Source organism: Neofelis nebulosa, chromosome 1, assembly GCF_028018385.1.
Source record: "Neofelis nebulosa isolate mNeoNeb1 chromosome 1, mNeoNeb1.pri, whole genome shotgun sequence".
Lineage (NCBI taxonomy): Eukaryota > Metazoa > Chordata > Mammalia > Carnivora > Felidae > Neofelis > Neofelis nebulosa.
Window position 1 is genome coordinate 217698775 of NC_080782.1, and position 21173 is coordinate 217719947.

Sequence of the window (21173 nt, forward strand, 5' to 3'; positions counted from 1 at the left end):
AAGGGGCAGATAGATATGGGAACAGACCAGCCCCCTACCCCCATCTCCATTCCAAACTGCTAGAGACTCAAGCTTATTAGCCTGACTTGGCAGAAGTGGACAGCTTTGAAGCAAGTAGGATAGAGAGTCACTGAATAATAGAACTAAGTCTTAAGAACCAAAAGTTACTTAAACAGTAAGTTAGAAAAGTAACTTCAGTTATAAAACCAGAGTGAGATACCGTGAAGCGGCCCCACTAAACGGCAAAAAGGAGGGGCTTGCCAAAGGGAAAGTTGGTACAATTATTAGAAAGATAAAACTGCTGCATAATCATACCCTGGGAAGCCGAGACTTCTCAAACAACTGGTTATAATATATATACATTTTATGTATAATATGTATAATATACATATAATATACATTTTCTTATTTGAGCCTCACAACTACTCTGCGGTAGTGGGTACCCTTATTCTCTTTATTTAAAGAAAAAGCAAAAACACTGAGGCTTAGGGGGGCCTAACAACTTGCCCAAGGTAACACCACGCTTAAACAGACAGGCTCCAAACTCCAGTCAGCGGATGCTGCTGTATATAGAACACGACTCCACTACCAAATGGAACCAAAAGGTGGGCAGTTCCTAGACACCCCAGAACTGCATGGTTCATGCAGTAAAAACACCTGTCCTGAAAGCAGTAAAGGTTCCTTATAGTCATTATGGTTAGACACTATAGGATAATTTATATCTTAAATATACCGATTTATCAGACTATTATACTCGTGTTTCTAATAAAAAGAAATAGTGTTAATTGAATATGCTTTAATTTGAACAGCTTGTAATTGTTTTGAAGGCGAAGTTAAAACACAAAGCAATTCTTCTAGGTCAGTCTCATGTAGAAAATTAAATCCTTAATCCCATTACACACTGAAAAATTCAGTGATATTATTTCGAATGAAACAAGAATGCTTTGCAAAAGTCATGAAAATGGTGTCAGTGACAAAGCATAATTCCTATCATCTACCCCAAGTTAGGATAATTCTGCACAAATTCCATAAAACTAAATATTTCAAATAGACACTGGGAGTACAAGCAGGGTTAATTAAAAACAAGTTTGCCTTTAATAAATGGAGGGGGGCACCAACTAAGTTAACATTTTTAACTTAGTTTTAAGGGATTTTTAAAAATCAACTCTCTAATCAGGATAAGTAGGTTAAATGAGTAATTAACCTGTTTCAACACTTTATTTACTTATATTTTTGGGGGGGGGGGAGCAGAGAGAGAGGGAGAGAGAATCTCAAGCAGGCTCCACATTCAGCACAGAGCCTGACATGGGGCTCGATGCCACGACCCTGGGATCATGACCTGAGCCGAAATCAAGAGTCGGACACTCAACCAACTGAGCCACCCAGGCGCCCCACAATGCTTTACTATGCTTGCAACAGAAAAGATTTCTTAAAATGAAGTATTAAAAGCATATAAAATACATAACATTTGTGAAGTGCAACAGTAGAACAAACACCCACAAACCCAGCACCAAACTAAGATGGTGACCAACACCACTGAAATCCCTGTGTGCTTCCACTCCCCTAAGCCTGAAAGTGTTCAAAGTGTCATCCCCATTTAGTTACTCTGGTTATTGTCTGCATCTCTGCACTAGAAGGCTGGAGAAGGCGGGGGACTTACTGTTTTATTTACCAGTGTGTCCCAAGCACCTAGGTCACAACCTAGTCTACAGTACATGTTCAATATGGTGTTACTGAATGAAGGAAAATGAACAGTAATAATAATCATAATGATAATAAGAGCAGCAAACACTTAATCACACTTATGACCTGTCAGTCTCTATTTCAAACCCATTACATGTAAACTCATTTGATCTCCTCAATAGCTCTCTCATCAAGGAACAATTACCATTCTCATTTACACAATGAGGAAACTGAGGCGAAAAGGAGTTGTGTGATTGAGTTACTTGATTGACGCCAGACTCATCACCACTAAGAAAAGCAAAAAAAAAAAAAAAAAAAAAAAAAACTGCAATATTAACATAATAGATACCATCACATTTTTATAATCTTCAGAATCTTGAAAAACTGGTTTTCACTGGAATATGGAAACAGTTGAAAAAGTGAAGAAAATCCAACAAATCTATATTGAGCACCTGTTCTGGGCCAGGCACTGGGGATTTAGCAGTGAACAAAATCCCCGCCCTCATGGAACCTACATTCAGATGGGGTTAAAAAAGTAACATGAGAAGCAACTGCACAGCATGTGGGTTAGTGATGGTGCCCAGGAGACAAACCGCAGAGTGGAAGCAGGGATACGCACTATCACAGGGTAAAACCTCAAAGTTGTCAAGGAAGGCCTCCCTGAGGAAGTGTATTTTGAGTAAAGACCAGAAAGAAATGAATTAGTCATGGAACAGCTTTTCAAATGGAGAGGACAGTAAGAGAAATGCTCGTCTGATATTCAAGAGTCCCAACAAGGTCAAGCTATCGTGGAGCATCACAGGAACATGCAGTAAGCGATATATGATGCAGGAGATCACCTGTGCTTTGGTATCTTGTCCTCTGTGGGTGGAGAAGATTTACTAAGATCAGAATTACAATACACAGTGCATTTAAGAGGAGCTATGGTGCATTTAATAGCAATACAGTAATAGGTATTACATACCATTTTGTAGTCCCCTAAACTAGTTTCTTCAAGGATTACTTTGGAGCACTTTTCACTTTCCAATAAAAACTCAATCTTTTTCTGTCCGAACGTATAAACAAATGATAGAATCATCTGCCTACAAAGTTCAAGCGCTAGATAGGCAACGATAGCTCTTTTCTGAGTCTTGGTTTGGATCGTTTCATGAAACCATGAGAATCTTGCAGAGAAATTACTTTCTTCTACAACAAAACTGTTGAAAAGTGAGTTAATATGGGAGATGAAACACACTTCTTTCTTCTCAGTTTCTACCTACAAACCACTAAAGAAACATACAAGGGTAGAAGAAATAGGACAGCTGTCAATTTCGACAGTTTGGAGGACTGGAAAACAGATGGTGATTCATCCAGCAGGAACTTAAGCAAAGCATTAATAAAGTCCAGAAGATAGCTGATATGCATTAAAGAGCCCAATACTTGTAAACCACATGCTTCTCAAAGTGCACCATGCCAAGTGGGAAGAGAGTCTGCAGGAAACATGGACCTTATCCCACCCTAGTCTTACACAGCTGAACAACAAGCAAGGGCTGACTCAGAAGAAAAGGAACCTGGAAAAAACAGAGGGAGTGTAGGGAAACGAGGAAACTTTAAAGATCTAAAAGACATGGACATAATGATAGTAGAAAGACAACAACAGAACGCCAAAAAGAACTCCTGGAAACCGGAAAATGGGTATTATGAGAGCACAAGTGAAAATTCACTAGAATAGACAGAAAGCAAAGTTGAATATCTCAGAACTAAAACAAAATACCAAAATAGGGAAGTAAACAAAGAACAGCAGCTTAGAAGGGCTAATATCTGAACAATAGGAGTTTCAGAAACAGAACAGAGACTATGGAGGGGAGTGAAGTATCATAAAATTGTTCAAGAAGATAACCTAGAACTACAGATCACGCTTTTCCTTTTTCTTTTTTTCTTTTTTTTTTATTAAAAAATTTTTTTTTAACATTTATTTATTTTTGAGACAGAGAGAGACAGAGCATGAACAGGGGAGGGTCAGAGAGAGAGGGAGACACAGAATCAGAAGCAGGCTCCAGGCTCTGAGCCGTCAGACCAGAGCCCGACGCGGGGCTCGAACTCACAGACTGCAAGATCGTGACCTGGGCTGAAGTCGGACGCTAACCGACTGAACCACCCAGGCGCCCCTCTTTTTTTTTAAATTTAATTAAAAGAGCCTAGTGGTGCCTGGGTGGCTCAGTCAGTTAAGCGTCCAACTCTTGATTTCACCTCACGTTATGATCCCACAGTTCATTCGTGGGGTCGAGCTCCCAAGTCGCACTCACAGCACGAAGCCTGGTTGGGATCCTCTCCATCTCTCTGCATGTCCCCCTCTCGCACTCGCGCGTGCTCTCTCATTCTCAAAATAAATAAATAAACTTAAAAAAAAAAATACCAAAAGACAAAAAAAGAGCCTATCAAATACAAGCTGTTCTGCTTTAAAACTTGTTTGGAAAACACAAATTTATTCCAAAACAATTTATATATGTTAGAGAACAACTTGAGTATAATGCACACTTCGTGTTTTGCTTATGTTTATGTCTTCGAGAAATACTAAGTGAAAGCAGGAAACTGCACCAGCTGAATGAACCAAGCCACCTAGAGAGACACAAACACACACATATCTCAAACATAAACCATGTATGTCAGGCCACCACATTTGTTGTGCTACAAAGATTATGTTTTGCTATTCTTTTGCAAATGTTAATTTTTCTATACAGAAAAGCACGCATTCAACATCCCAAACATGTCTAATCACCCAGATTCAAAAACACCAAGCAGTGCACACAAAAGAGGAGCTTTTAAGTATCGAGGAAAAGGTGGAAAGAGGGCGTTTTGAGACAAAGGAGAGAACATGCAATTTCTCCAGATCAAGAGGCATAAACCAAAGATAACCCACCCTGAGCCACCAAAGGTAACCCAGGAAAATAACGGAAACTTCTATGGCTACAGCAACCTCAAGTGAAGAACCTTCACTTCTAGTGAAGTCAGCAGGAGCAAGCCCTAAAGAAACAGAAGAAACGGGAAGATTGTTGAGCAGACAGACAGAAGAGCAAATGGAAACAAACGAACGGGAACAACCTTCCTCCCAAAGAGACATCACTATCTGTATACAAAGACCTTACATGGAAATCGGCAAATCCTTCAGAAGCTGCTTCTCTTAGTGCCAGTAGTGGCTGGCCTGGGAGTTTCAAACATCTCTATAATTACCAAAGAGTAGCTGTCGGGAGAGGCAGAGAGTACAGACCAGGGAACTGCAGAATTTCCCGCAATGGTTCAGAAGCAAACTGAAGAAGGCTCTATATTGGATCAAGTTATCAGTTTGATGACACAGGTTACCTATTTTAATTGTATGCATTTAATCCAAGTCTCCCCACAAAATTAGGTTTCTGGAGATTTCAAGGTCCCTTCATTTTAAAATAGAAAAAGTTCTAGGATCTACTTTCACTTTTTAAACAGATTAGTGAAGTCTCTGATTATCTCTGAGTCCCTATTTCTATCACATTTACCCTCCTCATGTTTCTAAGATTCTGATACCAGCAAAAATTCTCCACATTCTCCTAAAAGCAAAATTCTATAGGGCCCAAGAGAGGTAAAGTCAAAATAATGCTGGCTCACCCTTTCTAATTCCAATTAAAGTGTCGCTTCTAAACAACCCTTAACATAATCTATGATGTTATTTTTGGTCGTTTAGGTCTAGATATGCAATTGCAAGACTCAAAGTCTATTTACTCCCTGATTAGAATTGACTTTTTTTTTTTTTAATGTTTTTTTATTTATTTTTGAGACAGAGAGAGACAGAGCATGAGCAGGGGAGGGGCAGAGAGAGGGGGAGACACAGAATCTGAAGCAGGCTCCAGGCTCTGAGCCGTCAGCACAGAGCCTGACGCGGGGCTCGAACTCATGGAGTGTGAGATCATGACCTGAGCTGAAGTCGGACGCTCAACCGACTGAGCCACCCAGGCATCCCTAGAATTGACTTTTTAAGTGCGACTTTAAAGAGCAACAATCAGATCTTGAGCTTTGGAGTTGGACTTTAATTCAAATTTCCAGAAGTTATTTCTTCCTACATAAAATGAAGAGCTAACACAAAGAACCTGGCATTTCCCACACCAGTAAAGGTGAGCAGTGAAGGCTATGACCTTGTGCTCTGGGTTAAATCAAATTTTTCCAAATCACATGTCTCTACTTATTCTTTAAAGTAGAAAATTTCTTGAAAATAGCCTGATATAAACAGTATTATTAGAGATCATATCCAAAAGAAAATGTTTCAGCTGTGAGAACCACCTTACGCAACTTGCTTTATTTGTTCCTAACCATATAATAATAATCCTAAGAACAAATTCATAATAATTAATCATTCCAAGAACCAATGAAGATTTCATTGTTTCGGTAAAAGCGAAAATCAAGATTTGCTTTAATCTCTGTAACATGACGAATTTGTTCACAGAGTGAGTCCTAACATTTTTGTTTTATATGTTTAAAGAGAATCCCCTCTTTTTTTCCCCTCGCCTATTTTTAATGTCCCAAACTATGTTACAGTCCTGGTAGCCTCCTTCAGGAAAGCTGTCTGTACCATCTGAGTCTCTCAAGTGAAAGCTAAGGAGGGAAACTCCCATCAGCTTCTATGACTTCTCTCCCCATGATTTTGGTATGCCTGTTGTTCCAGAAAGAAATCAAGTGAACTCATGCCCAGAACAAGGAAGGGAAGACAGTCTTTCTTTCCCATGATAGCTCCCTTCCACAGATATTTTTTGCACAAATATTTATTACACAGTAACTACTTATTTATTTCACAAACATTTTGTGTCTGGCATTGGGCTAGTCACTGGGCTCCTTTTGAAAAGTGAAATAGTCCCTCTCCTAAAAAGCTGGTAGAAATTGGTAAACAATGTTTTTCCTTAGCAGGAGTGATATAACTTATCCAGTTTTACCACAGAGCACTAGAAGGGAGAAATGTTTTCAGATGAAAACTGCTTTCTTGTTACAAATTAAGATTCAAAGAGAAAAATAAAAGGCAAGACTAAACTTTTAAACTGAATTCAACTAGTAAAATACATATCGAATAACTATGCACTAGGCAATATAGTAAGCACCATACATATTATCTTGTTTAATAGTCAGCTCACCTCTATTACCATGACATATACAGATGAGTAAACTGAGACCAGCAAAGTTAATTTGACCACTGTCACACTGCTGTTAAATGGCAGACCTGGAATTTGAACTCAGGTTTGTCTCATTCAAAAAGTCGATTTCTTTCCCCTGCAATGTAATTATTGCTTGCAAATCTACCACCCTTCCCGGACTGTGGGGCTATCACAGTGCTTAGCACAGGTAGTCACTAAAGAAATAATTTAAGTGTGAAGTAATAAGTATGATAGGTGTTGCAAGAACCAAAGAAAGCATAGGAAGAGGTCAACAAGCAAAAGGGGACAGGGGGAGTATTGTAGGCGTTGGGTAGTCAGGAAAGGTTTTACAAGGGGGTTTTCTCTTAAATTAAATCCTTCATGAATAATCTTACATCATTAGACCAGAAAAAGAGAAAATATTTCAAGGAAAATTAAGAGCATGTCCAAAATAGGCAGAAAGGCAAAGTATCTTTGTGGAAGATGCCCAGAAGTAGGAACATCTGAAATAATTATAGAATGGTGGAAAATGGATGCAGAAGTATCCAGAAATCCTTCAATTATCCAAAAATCTTGAAAACACTGCTAAAGAATCTGAAATTTACCCCACAACACATGAGCTCCAGGCCACCAGAATAGATGCCAGTTATAAACAGCCAATTTTACCTAACTAGTGCAAACCAGCCAAATATCAACCCTGCCTCTAGGAGATGGGAGCAGACCCTGAAGGCGTTACTACAGGCAAATGTTCTGGATTTCACAAAGGTGATCCTGGATACAGCATGAAGGCTGAAAGGAAAAGGGCAAAAGCAGAGACTAGGAAGAAATTCTGGTAAAGGGTCTTAACCAGTTAAGCAGGTTGGGGAGTGATTTTAAAGGAAGCCAAGTTATCAAAATATAATCAACATTTCAAATGATTCTATCGCTGTTAACAAATAAGTATATAAATTACACAGCAACCATTATACAATAAGAATAATCCAGAACTGTGACTCCTAGATTGACCACGTACATACACATGAATGTTATTTCAGCAAAATACCAAGACAATCACTATCACTTAGCTAAGCACCTTGTTTTGTTCAAGTCATATAACATCAAACACTTACTTCACATACAAGCATTTTTAGAAAGGTCCTGCCTAGTAGAAAATATGGCTCTGTAAACTCTACATCACAATGGCCTCCTTTAATCTTTTACGGAAAATAAGAGCAGACTTTGTACAACAAAAGGACGTAGTAATGATGTGTTTCCAGTAAGCCTTCTGAGTCCTTCTTTGTGATTATCTTATAGCAAATGTGCCAGATGTCCGCTGGCCCACACTGCTTTTAGTTAGATGGGTCGTCTACTCCCATGGATCATTTACAAGCCTGCAAATGAAGGAGCACAAGTACAACACAAAAAGCCAAATAAACACAAATCTTGTCATATAAAGATGGATAAATGGAATTTAAAAGTCTAGTATAAGATACAAGATATTAGAAGTTACTCTACTTATGGTATTTATCCGGGTGTTTAAAGAATTTGATATAGCCTCCATTTCCACATGAAAAAAGAGGATATAAAGAATTAGAGAGAGCCCCAAAAGGGCAAAAAGTAACTTAAAAAGTTATAAAACTAGAGTGGAAGAGAGTAAGGAACAAGGAAACAAACTAATGCAATACAATGCCAGGTCCATTAAGATGGTGAATATGTCTGGAAGTATTTAGAAACTCTGCTTATTTATCTTTGAAAAGCAATACTTATGTATAAGATATATAATGTACAAACAGCAAGTCAACATGTAATTATAATGCATGTTCTACTTATTAAGAGTTTGAGAAACTTAAAAAATAATTTAAATCATGCCACTCTTTTCAAGGAAAGAGATCCACTTAAAAATTTTAAACCTTCCTCCAACTAATCCTAAAACTGAAGTTGATCATATAAGAAAATATTGCACCTAAGTTTCTTATTTTTAGACCAAAGGGGTTGATTTTACTTGACAAACTAATAAAAAAGACTTCACCATCTGTGTATAAGCCTAAGGAAAGAAGTATAAATGGATATAAAACTATATGTGACTTCCTAAAATTACAGAATTTCACTTTAAAAGTCCTTGAAAATTTCTTTGAAGAGTGGTAATGATCTAAGAACTATAAATCAAATTCAGGTCATTTCACATATTCTCAAGCTTCTGACATACCTGTATTAATCTTCAGTCTACCCAGAATTATAGAAACAGTAGTCCTAGCTAAACTTCAGCTCACAGACTGGTTGCACTTCTAACTCTAATTAAAAGTTACAATGGCTAAACAGCCCATGTATAAGAACACTATACACTTGAACTCAGAAATAGGTCAATGAGAATAAATTCAGATTAACTACTGAATTTCATTAGGAAGTTTATAGAAAGAAAACTGTTCTCTCTTTCAAAATGGCCTTTAAGGAGCGCCTGGGTGGCTCAGTTAGTTGGGTGGCCGACTTTGGCTCTGGTCATGATCTCAAGGTCCATGTGTCTGCGAGCTCAAGCCCCATATCAGGCTCTGTGCTGACAGCTTGGTACCTAGAGCCTGCTTTGAGTTCTGTGTCTCCCTCTCTCTCTCTGTACCTCCCCCACTTGCACTCTGTCTCTCTCTCTCAAAAATAAATAAACATTAAAAAAAATTTTTTTAATGGCCTTTAAAAGATACGTCTAAATCCTTAAATGTGTGGCATTTGAGTAGAGGATTTAATGAAAAAAATTATATTTGCAAATTTATATTCATTTGCTCTTAAGATATAATAAAGGAGAAGTTTACAGGAATCCTTACCTGCAATCCAATCATAGTCATTATCAGAGAACAATGCCAGAATAAATTAAATCATGAAAGAAAAAAAAGAAAAACCAGTCATTTTCCATACTGCCTACTGTACCTATAATTGAGATATTTTGTACGTATATACATAGTTTACATTTTCATATCTGCAAGATTACACTGGCAAATTTAAAACGCTTATCTATGTACACAGGGAGTACTCAATGTCTGCTAAGTTGGGTTTTGGGAAAAATTAAGTATATTATATTTTATAATCACATGTTTAGAAACAAGGGGAACTAGGGAGTTATTCAACAAACAATAATAGAAACTAAGCAACATAGAAAATACATATCTAATGTTAAGGGAACAAAAAGATAATAGACTATCCATGACCTATGATGACACCTATCAACATGAATGCGTATGTGCAGTAGCCAGCATTCAAGATGGTCCCCAATCGTCTACCCCTCTTGGTTTTCATACCCTTGTAAAGTCCTTTCCTATAATGAATAGTGCTGACCTGAGAATAATACTGCACAAATGATGGTGTAGGATTTCTAAGACTAAGTCACAAGGATTCTGCTTTACTCTCTCTTCAATCATTCTCTCTGGCAGAAGCGAGCTGCCATGTCATGAAGACCCTCATGCAGCCCTATGGAGAATTCCACATAGCAGGGGATTTAAGGGCACCCTGTCAAGAGCCAGCATCAACTTGCCACCCATGTGAGTGAGCCATCTCGGAAGTGGAGTCTCCAGCCCAGTGCCAAGCCTTCAGATGGCTATAGCCCTGGCTGACATCTTGACCGTAACCTCCTGACAGACCCCGAGTGAGAACTGTCCAGCTAAGCCTCTCCCACATTCCTGACCCTTAGAAACGGAGTAAGATAATGTTTGCTGCTGTTTTAAGCCACTCAATTTTAGGATGATTTGTTACAATAGAGAACTAACAGAATATATATTTCAAAAGGCCATGTAATAATAACAGTATTAGAGTATGACTACAGAAGAGGACCAGAGGTTATTTCTTCCTCTACTTACCAAACTTTCTATAAGGTTATTCACTTTCAACGTTCAAATTTTTTCAAAAGCATCCTCAATGCTCCTATCTCTAGTTGCTCCCACCACTTTCATTAGAAAAGTTCTACCCGAGTCATTCATTCATTCAGCAAATGCCTGCAAGGACCAGAAATCGAAACAGTCACAGTCCCTGACCTCAGGGAGCTTACATTCTAGTGGGAAAGACAGGCCTCACTCAAGATGTGTGCCAGAGCAGTCTGGGATTACAAATTGTGATATATAGTCCACTTTGCTTTAACATGCATGTGTTTCTGGAAGGCAAATTAATGCATAAGTGATTAGGAAATGAAAATATGATGTCAGGATAACACAAATATCTTGTTGATTCACAGGGGTTTTTCCTACACAAGAGGAGCCTTGACATCCAGTGAATCGCAACCTTTCACAAGAAAAGAAAAAGCCCTCAGCACACTATAGCAGCAGCAGGAGCCCTTTCATTTGTATTTAATGAAACTTAAAAGCAAGCCCTCCACCAGGAGCTCCCCCCACCAGCTCTGTGCAGCTTTCAGCTTATGCCAGCTTAGCTGACTCTTGTACCAGCCTCACCACAGCCCCACTGGCTTAGAGCTTCATTTCTTCTGCGTTATCTTAGCACCTGCCGCCTCTGCTCTAATTAAAATATTGCTGGCATTTCACTCTACTTTTTTGCGTGTATTTTTAAGATCTACCATGAGAGCTTCCAGCTATATTGAGCTGGTATCAATTTTTTGTTCCCTCCCTGCTCTGGTTACAAAGCTGCCTAAGTGTTGAGTGGTTGGCCCCAACTCTGTTTTCTCCATAAGCTGTCTTATTTTTTGCACGCAAAATGAGGTTTTTTAGGAATATACATATCATGGCATAGAAGGAATGCCTGCACTATTAAGGAAAATTTTACAGTTCTAGGAGACAGTGTAACAGAGGGCCTTGAACAATCTGGGAATGGCATCTACAAAGGTCTAAAGCCCAGAGACAGGTGGACACGAAGAGGCTTACAGACCCTTTCTCTTTCCCTGCCCCAAATACTTTGCCAGACCCCGGAAGCTATATTCACTTCAGAAGGCTTAAGCACTCCTTTGTCTGACCAGACTGTGGTGAGACGGTTGGGGGGAGTTGGGCCTAAAAGCGCTCCTCCGCCTGGGCTGAACCTTAGAGTCGATTGGGAAGCTTTTCACAAATACAGATATTCAGGCCCATCCTGATTTAATCGATCAGCGAGAGTCCTCAGTCCCGCTAGGTTTTAAAAGTTCCCCAGGTGAATTCAATGCGAAGCCAGGGCTAAGAACCACTAAACCAGCAATAATCAAAGGATTGGAGAATAGGTCTTAAGAAGAACTTAAAAAAACAAAAACCTGATATAATTTATGCATTTAAAAACTCTGCAATTGTAATTAGTCAATAAGACTAGCAAGGTACTGTATGTTTTTAACCATACTAGTTTTCCCCAATACAATGTATACAGATTTATGTGAGAGCACAGGCAGGATGGGGAATAAGCAGAGCTGGAGTGTGAAGTCCAAGACCAAGGAGCACTGATCTCCATCTCTGGGAGAGGCAGCGCATAGGGCTGGAACATAAGGGCTAGGAGCCTCAACTCCACTGGGGTGACAAAGTGGGGAGAAACGGGGGTAGGGGGAGGCTCGGAGGAATTTCCAGGGGGATTTAGGTCAACTATTCAAAAGGAGTTCCTGATAGAGCATGCTACAATAGTAACACATACCATTTACAAACATGGCCATGTTCGGAATGTCAAAATAAAGGATAAAAAAAATGCACAGAGTGGTTTAAATCCAGTCCTATCATATGGAGGTAGAAAAGCAAGTTGCAACAAGTTCTCACACCTAGTGATCAGTCACAGGAAGGGATATTATGAAAATACAGATCCCTGAGTCCAATGTCACAGGTGTGGACTGGAATCTCCAGAGGCAGGAAATGATATATACCCAGCAAATATCAATAGTTGCTGCCATCTAGTCAGCATTTCCAGGGCGTCAGGCAGTCTCTTAAGCACTTTGTATGTTTCCTCTGATTTCCTGCAACGACCCTAATGGGTAACTGGGGCAGAGAAGTGAAATAACTTGTCCATGGCAAAGGGTGGATCCAGGTTCAAAGCCTGCAGACCTACATATAGTCTGTGCTCCTACCCACAACATTCTGCAGCCCCTAGAACACTTAGCCCACCCCCAACAAACCACATGATTTTGAGGCTGCCAGGATTTGAGAAGCACTACACCATAATCTCTCAAAGTCTTTTTTTAGCCGTATCATGCTACAAAATCAGGCTCAAAATCAACAGTATCTTTCATTGTTGGGCTCTAAATCAAGAAGCATTATCTCCTTTATTATGAAGAATTTGCAATATGCTAAATGTACAGAAATAGTTTTCCCGTAGAAGATGGGCTTATGTCTAAGACTTCTGCCTTTGACAAAAATAGAAGTTTTATATAACAGTTTCTTCTTGAACACACTTAGCAATTTGCTGTCTTATCAATTCTTCCCTGATAATAGGTCTGCCTTTTCTTTTTCTATTCCTACTGCCATCATCCTAATCCGGACCCATATCGTTAAGACTTCCAGATTATTGCCATATCATCTGGTTAACCTGGCCCCAATCTCTATTCAGCCAGATCCAAACAAATTCATCCTGTATACTGTCTTCCAGGCTAATTTCTTAAAATTTTCTTGCCTTTCTTGCCCATCACCCATTCGCTTAGGAGTCCTCTAATGATTACACACTACCTATAGGATAAAACCCCACCCTTTAGCTTGGCATTCCTGGTCTGCAACCAACTGCCCCTTAACCAACTCGAACTTCTTTTTAAAAAAATTAAACCACAATGCCTTATTTTTAAAGCCCAAATTCCTTCATCAAAACAAGAATCAAATAGATCTGAAAACCACATTTAGGATGAGAAAAATACTTAAATTGTGGGCTAATTCTTTAAATCCCTTTAGTGAGATTCAAACTATCTTACCGTTAAATGTTCAAACTTGGTACAGCCTCAGATGAGCTGCCTGCTAATACGTAAACGTTTTGCAGAGCACGTCGAAGGATGTGAACTTGGCTGAGCTCTTGCACCAGATCTTTCAGGTGATCTCAAAGTTAGAGTTAATTGAGTTTCAGAGTGTACAATTACACCAAAACTGCCCCAAGGCCACAGGGAGGGGTCGGCCTGTTCTTAAGGCATGAATCTTTTATATAATCCACAAAACCAGTTCGCAAATCTTGAATAAGATTATTTTTACTTAAAAACATACAGTACTTTGCCAGGAAGAAAATGCATACATACTAAAATTACAAGCTAGGGCAATTTAACCATATATATTTTAGTCTTGATACATCTACTTCTTCATCTACTATAAGTTTAAAAAAAAAAAAGAAACAAGTTGTTACTACGAAGGAGAACTGAGAAGAAAGGATCAAGTGTCTATGCTCTAATATCCATTTTCAGGTGGAGCTAATTTATTAGTCAGTTCCAAGCCTTCTCTGGAGCGCTTGTAAGAGGTCTCTGGTTACCCCAGAAGGGCTGAATGAAAGATGAAGGCAAAAAACACAACCCTCCATAAGGTGATAATCACTCTGGAGAGCGGAAACGGGGCAGGCAGGTGGATGAACATTTGAGAGAGTCAGAGAAACACAGAGCTGTTATTAGAGACCACGTTCTCTTCCTTTCCCCTTACTCAGTAGAGCTCAGCTACTGCTTTCTTAGTGCTTATGTGAGGTCCAAGTAATTCGTTCTGATATTTAATCCAAGGAATTCTCTATGTAATCTCTTTTAAAAGATTCAAAAAATATGCAAATAATTAATGAAGGAAAGAAATCCAGAAGAAAACCTCTCCATAGTCCAGTCTTTTGTAACAGACTCACAGAACAACTCCAGACCTGGAAGTACACGGGAGGGGAGAGAAAGCCTCTGGCAAAAAGCAGCATCCAGAAAGGAACTGAGAAGTCCAAGGGATTGAAGATTTTACTCAGTGCTTATTGTATCACCAACAAAGACACGAACTGCCTTGGAAGAGCTCTCCAATAACTAGATCAGAAAAAAAGAAGAGTTACCAGGGAAATGCACCGATGCCTAGACACATCTTCTGTAATCAATGTTACCTCATTCGTAAAAATTATATACAGTTCAGAGTCTAAATTATAAGAAAAATTTCTTAAAGTTGCTACACAAGCAGTTACATTGGTTTTTAATATTGCTCATAACTACAGAATCCTATTCCTCACTGTCTGGGGCTACCTTTGCCAGTGGGGCCATTGATGACGAATTTTTAAGGCCTCGCTGTTTATTTCCTTTTCTCAAACAACCTGTTACAACCCCCCCCCCCCCCCGGAAGAAGGCAATGTCTGCCTTCATTTGCTATTTAATTTTGCACAAAACAATCATGTTTTACCACGCCAGGATCTGGCACTTGACATGATTCATTTCACTTTAATAGGAAAAACGCTGAGAAGCCAAAAGCAAGCTGACGTCAGGCACAGCTTTTCAGAGCACAAAATCCAGTCTCTGCTGGGACCAGTCCGCATCTCCTCCACACCACCTTTAGCTATCACTTCATCTTAACACCATCCAATAACTGGAATTCAAATGGCTCACTGATAAAGGCTATGTTTTATTCTTCTGCTTACGAATTCAGGAAAGCATGGAATGTAGTTTAGAAAGTTTTCCACCAGAAAAGTTAAAGTTTAAAAGTTTTGGTATATAAAAGGCTTAATAGTTAGTCACACGGAAAACTTCTGATGTTAGATAACCAAGGGTTTGCAGTACATCAAAGCAAAAAGGATCTACAAAAATGCAATCCTGCCACCTTGTGGTACCCATTCAAAAGCACTTCACCACCACGTACTTGAAAACAAATTTTGATTTTTTTTAATGTGCTTATTTCAAAAAACGTTAACCAAAATAATACAACAATTATTTTTAAATCTTAAATATTGACTTAATGTTCCCTGCAATATATTGAAATTTATTAAATTGTCAATGTTTGAGTTAAAGAAATTGTTTCTAAGGTCAAAACTAAATTCTCTCTTCAAGTATGTATAAGAAGTAGAAATGCAATCGTGAACACTTAGAATTCTCAGCAAATATTCTGTAGCAATTATGGATCATGCTTTTCTTTTTTGGTAGTTAAAAAACCATCATGTTATATAGATGGAACTGCAAAATTTTTACCGCCACAGACATAGCACTGTTTGATCAACGTTAAACTATGAAGTCAAAATATATGTAGCAAATTTCTCCAGTACCTTTACTACATATATAATTCTTAAATTGTTCAGGCTCCTCAATGAGTGCAAATAAAGAATTAAGTTTCTTAACATCATGTTGACATAAATAAGGTTAGTTTTAAAATAGTGGATAAAAATGTGGGACCACTGACATTTTCAGAGCACCATCTAAAATAATTCATTCCTTTCAGAAAACTATTAAGTGAAAACTAGTCTCTTTTGACATATAAAGGGTTGGAAGTTTATTCTGTGAAAATCTGAACACAAATTACAGAAAAACATGACAGGAATATTAGGTTGAATCAGATGAAATTCTATTTATGTAGGTCAAAAACTGTTGAGTGTTGCTTATTGTAATAACTAACATTTTACTGACAGCTTCCTGTAAATGTGTGCTATGTACTTTACCTGATCTATCCTATTTAATAATCCTCATGTTAACCTTGTGAAGGAAGTACTATTATTATCCCCAGCTTACCAAGATAACCTGCCATGAGTGGCAGGGCCTGCCTGCTTCAGTTCCCCACCACCATACCCAACAGAATAGACATTTACATTGATAAAAATAGAGTATCTGCTAAAATGTTTCTTTGAAGATAATCAGATCTTTTGGCTAATTTTTTTTTCTGTTGACGATGACTCTAGACAGCATTTATACCGTTGAAGCTTTCAGGGAAGAGCCAAGGGCAACTACTGCCATTTTTGTGATCTGCAAACAGCATCATTTGAATTCACTTCTTTGACAGATGCTGGTCATCTCTTTTATCTCACAACCTCCTCTTTTTTCATATAAAGCAGGATTTTTTTTTGCCGTGCATGCTGGTATTAACCCCTCAGATACTCATAACCACTGGCATATCTGATTTTTCTCTTCTCATCCATTCAAAAAATACCTGGTTTCATTCTTACCTGACAAAAAACACAAAGTCATAATCTATACCCTCAAAAAATCTGTATTTTAGTAAGAGAGACACAAAGAGATGGTCTACTGCTAAGTATTTCAAGATAAGTATGTAGAAAGTATAATGGAATTTGGGAACAAAGGCAGCTAACTTTGTTTTGAGGTTATCTATTTTTGCCCCTTCCTTCCATGTTCAAAATCATTCTCCAAATAAGCTCCACATTTAACTAGGCAGCTTTGCTAAGTGTTTGTAGTATAAAGTCTTATAATACAAGAGCTGAAATTAGCATTAATAAAAGAAGTTAAAAAACAACAAGTTTTATCAGGGATAGTGAAACTATCAAATATTAAGCAAATAAATATTTCCACCATGTTTTATCTTTTCTGTCCACAAGTCCGAATAATCCACCAAATGGCTACAGGAGAAACAAAGATATCAGTATTACCTATAAATTCTGTAAGTAAACTCAGAAAGATAGAAGATTAAAGAAAATTCAAGAAACAAATATTTGCAAGTCCATTTGCTTTAAATTCCATTGTTTTGACAAAAGCGCCCCCTTTTAAAGTTCTATCACAGCCCTTCCTTTACTCCTTTTCCCCTTTTAGCTTTCTTGATAAAATAAACAGCTTTTCTTAATTTTCTCCCTACACGTCCCTAAAATTGGACATAAACTTCTTTAGAAAACCTTCTTGCTTCAGACCAAGTCTATGATCAGATTTTAAATTGCCAATAAAATATGATATCAGTTTATTAAAAAGATTTCCAGTTTAAAAAAAAAAAAGATTTCTAGTTAAATCTTTAATGAGTATCTATTGCTTTTATGATGAAAACTATTTATGCTAATTCATCCAACAAGTATTTATTGAGCATACTTTACATGTACTAAACATATATAAAAAAGTATAAACTCAGGAGCTAAAAGACTGGGACCTATTCTCCTTAAGCAGCTACCTCTTGACTTCAATTTCTTCACTTGTAAAATAAGGATAAAAAGACTTGCCTTACCTCCCTCACAAGTCATGCCAAGGATCCAAATGAGACAATACATGTAAGAGCACTTACAGAGTATTAAGTTACTTTTAAAGCCAATCATAAGGAAGGCAGTTAATATCACAAAAAAGGTAGGCAAATAAGATTACATAATGCTGTAACTGAGGTGAAATGTATCCTTTATAGCCAAAATAATTTCAACTAACCATTAATTTCAGTGGGATATTTATTTGTGAATCATAAGTTCTGTTTGGTTTCACAGAAGTGTCTTTTTAAAATCATCACAAGCCAGCTATAAAAACATTACATCTTAAACAATAACCTCCCACTGTCTATTTGTCGACAACTAAAATCTAAATTCTTTCAATGTTTTCTTTTTTAAAAAACACTCTTTCCAGGGCGCCTGGGTGGACCAGTCGGTTAAGCATCTGACTTTGGCTCAGGTCACCATCTCATGGTGTGTTAGTTCAAGCCCCACATTGGGCTTTGCACAGACAGTGCAGAGCCTGCTTGGATTCTCTCTCCCTCTCTCTCTGCCTCTCCCCTGCTTGTGTGCACTCTCTTTCTCTCTGAGTGAATAAATAAACTTTAAAAAAATTTTTAAAAAAACAACAATCTTTCCATCTGCATCTGTATTATTATAAAAACAAATATTATTTGACCATTAGTAATCAGATATTAAATGATCTCTTAGCTCACTTAGTGCTCTAAAATAATGTGATGACTTTGTTAGAAGTCATCTTCTAAACGTTTCAGAAACACATTAATCAAAATAAATTAGAATTAATAAGTGAATCAATTTTTTACTAAAAATAATTAGATAAATTTGCCATCCCATGCAAGGGTTAATTTAGGAAAAAAGTTTATTTCTCCTTTAAGATTCAAGAATTTTCATTTATGCTAAGCAGAAAACTTCCCATTTGCAATTTCAGCTCTAAAATCAGTATCCTTTCTTCGAACTGTTAGTATTCATGAATCTACAGATTTAATCATAAGACTTAAAAGTTTGTCCATTATCCTTTTCATTCACCTCCTTTTAAATAAAACTAATTAGGGGCGCCTGGGTGGCGCAGTCGGTTAAGCGTCCGACTTCAGCCAGGTCACGATCTCGCGGTCCGTGAGTTCGAGCCCCGCGTCAGGCTCTGGGCTGATGGCTCGGAGCCTGGAGCCTGTTTCGGATTCTGTGTCTCCCTCTCTCTCTGCCCCTCCCCCGTTCATGCTCTGTCTCTCTCTGTCCCAAAAATAAATAAAAAAAAAAAAAAAAAAAAAACGTTGAAAAGAAAAAATAAATAAAACTAATTATATAATCTATGTCTTTTGATGGTAAACTAACTGCAAAATTCCTAGAAGTATTTTCTCTAATTTTAAGCCAGTTAAGAGCTTACTTTGAAATTTAAATGGTTTTTAAAATGTAATTCTACATTAATTCTTAACTGAAAAATTAATACCAACTACTCTCAAGTATCTTCCATTTACGTAGAACTGAGCAAGTGGATGGGTACTTTCACCAGATTCAAGTCAGTTTATTTCAGCTACAGAAACAGTAGATAAAAACAGTATACACATACGGGATATAGATATACTTATGAATATATACACATATGTGTGTATATACATCTATATACACACTAAAACAGGAAGTTAGAACTTGCCAGCTCTAAAAAACACTCACAAAAATTCATTTCAAAAGAACCATTGCAACGGCAGCTTTACACATACATTTAAAGACCTCTATTTTGAAAACATCCTGAAGGATGGCTGGCATCATTTTCAAGCATAGATAAATGACGGTTAATATTTTCTGACAGAAAAACTCACTATAAAATTCTAAATCATCTACAATTTTAAGTCAACTCGTGATGGCTTCACTTGGAGAATGAAACAAATTAAAAAGTTGTTACCCAACTAAATTTTTAAAAGTCATAAACTAAAACAGGACTCTGTACAATTCGTCTCTGTTTGCACCTGAAGGCAAAAAATTCCTCCCTTCATAATCCCCAAATAATCTTCCAAGTGGTTTTTAAAAATAGCTTTTAAAATGTCTCAAGTGGGGGTGGGGACCCAAATGACTGAACTGAGCCTAATTTCACCCTCCAGGATGGGTACTGAGGAGCCAACCACCTTTCAAGGTAATACAGCCTGCAGAGGACCACAGGGGGGCAACTCCTTCCACAACTACTACTCACAGCAGGTCTAGCACTAGGCTACAGAGTGAGTTTCAAGATGGGCACACCATGGTGGCTCTCCAGGGGCCAACTGACACTCCTGTGGCCCCAGCACAGCAGGAAGGAGTCCCAAAGTTCCAGGGCCCCTCCAGGCAGTTTCTACTTAAAGGGGCAGTGGCCCCATTCATTTATAGTGATTCACTGCTTCAGAGAGAACAAAAATACTATGCATATAGTGATTTGCTAGGTTTCTGAGATTTAAAAGGACTTAGGAGATTTTCTTCAGGTTTTCTTAGCCTGTAACAAGTCAATAGCACATGGCCTCTATTGATCATTTCTCCTTGATCCAAAAAGGCAGAAGAATCTAGGAGGGGATTTTTCAGCTTTTGAAAATGTTTGTATGGGGAGAAAAAAAACAATAATGAGGATTCGGGAATGGAAGGAAGAAGACTTGAGGAAGAGAAAGGGTAAAGGAAGGGATGAAGATAGGAAACAAGGAAGAGAGGCGGGGGGAAGGAGGGAGGGAGGATCAAGCAAACAAGGAAAGCAAAACTGAAGCAAGCAGATAGCAAGGACTCAGAGAGAATCGAGAGTTGTCAGACAGCTTTCCTCTTCCCAAGAGGCCTCGCAGTACTTCCTGCAATTTGTGTCAAGGGAAACACACAGTTGTTCATTTGTTTTTCTCCTGAACAGCCTGCAATGCTACTGCAGAAGGTAGAGAAAGACTGATAAAATCAAAGTAGAGGGAACTGACATCAAGGGTGCCTGGGTGGCTCAGGTGATTAAGTGTCTGACTCTTGACTTCAGCTCAGGTCATGATCCGATGGTTCATGGGATCGATCCCCATGTGGGGCTCTGTGCTGACACTGAGGAGCCTGCTTTGGATTCTTTCTCTCTCTCCCTCCCTCTCTCTCTCTCTCTCTCTCTCTGCCCCTCCCCCAACTTGCTCACTCTCTCTTTCACAATAATAAACATTAAATAAATTTTTAAAAGGTAAATGGCAATAATAAAAGCAAAATGATATAAATTTCATGAAACAGAAAATGTATGCAAGTAAATGTGCCAGTTCGATCTTTTTAAAGACAGCTTAAACTTTAGAAAATAAAGGAAAATGTGTAATAGAAAAATATGATACAAAGGAGTCAACATCACACAGACATCTTTTCTAATCATGAGATTAAAATGAACAATAACAAATACAGTATATATCAAAACTTCAGGATGCAACTAAAGTAACACGT

General features: G+C 38.1%; 1 protein-coding gene across 6 annotated transcripts in view; it reads right to left on the reverse strand.

Annotated features, from left to right (window-relative positions):
• Positions 1-21173, reverse strand: part of TSC22D1 (TSC22 domain family member 1) — a 133913-nt gene that overhangs the window by 19078 nt on the left and 93662 nt on the right. Inside the window, exon 1 of one of the 6 annotated variants that reach the window (XM_058684767.1) lies at positions 19954-19978. The exons of the other annotated variants lie outside the window; for them this stretch is intronic. The gene's annotated coding sequence lies outside the window, so the exon portion shown is untranslated. Of the gene's footprint in view, positions 1-19953; positions 19979-21173 lie in introns of those variants that run through there. 6 annotated transcript variants of the gene reach the window in all.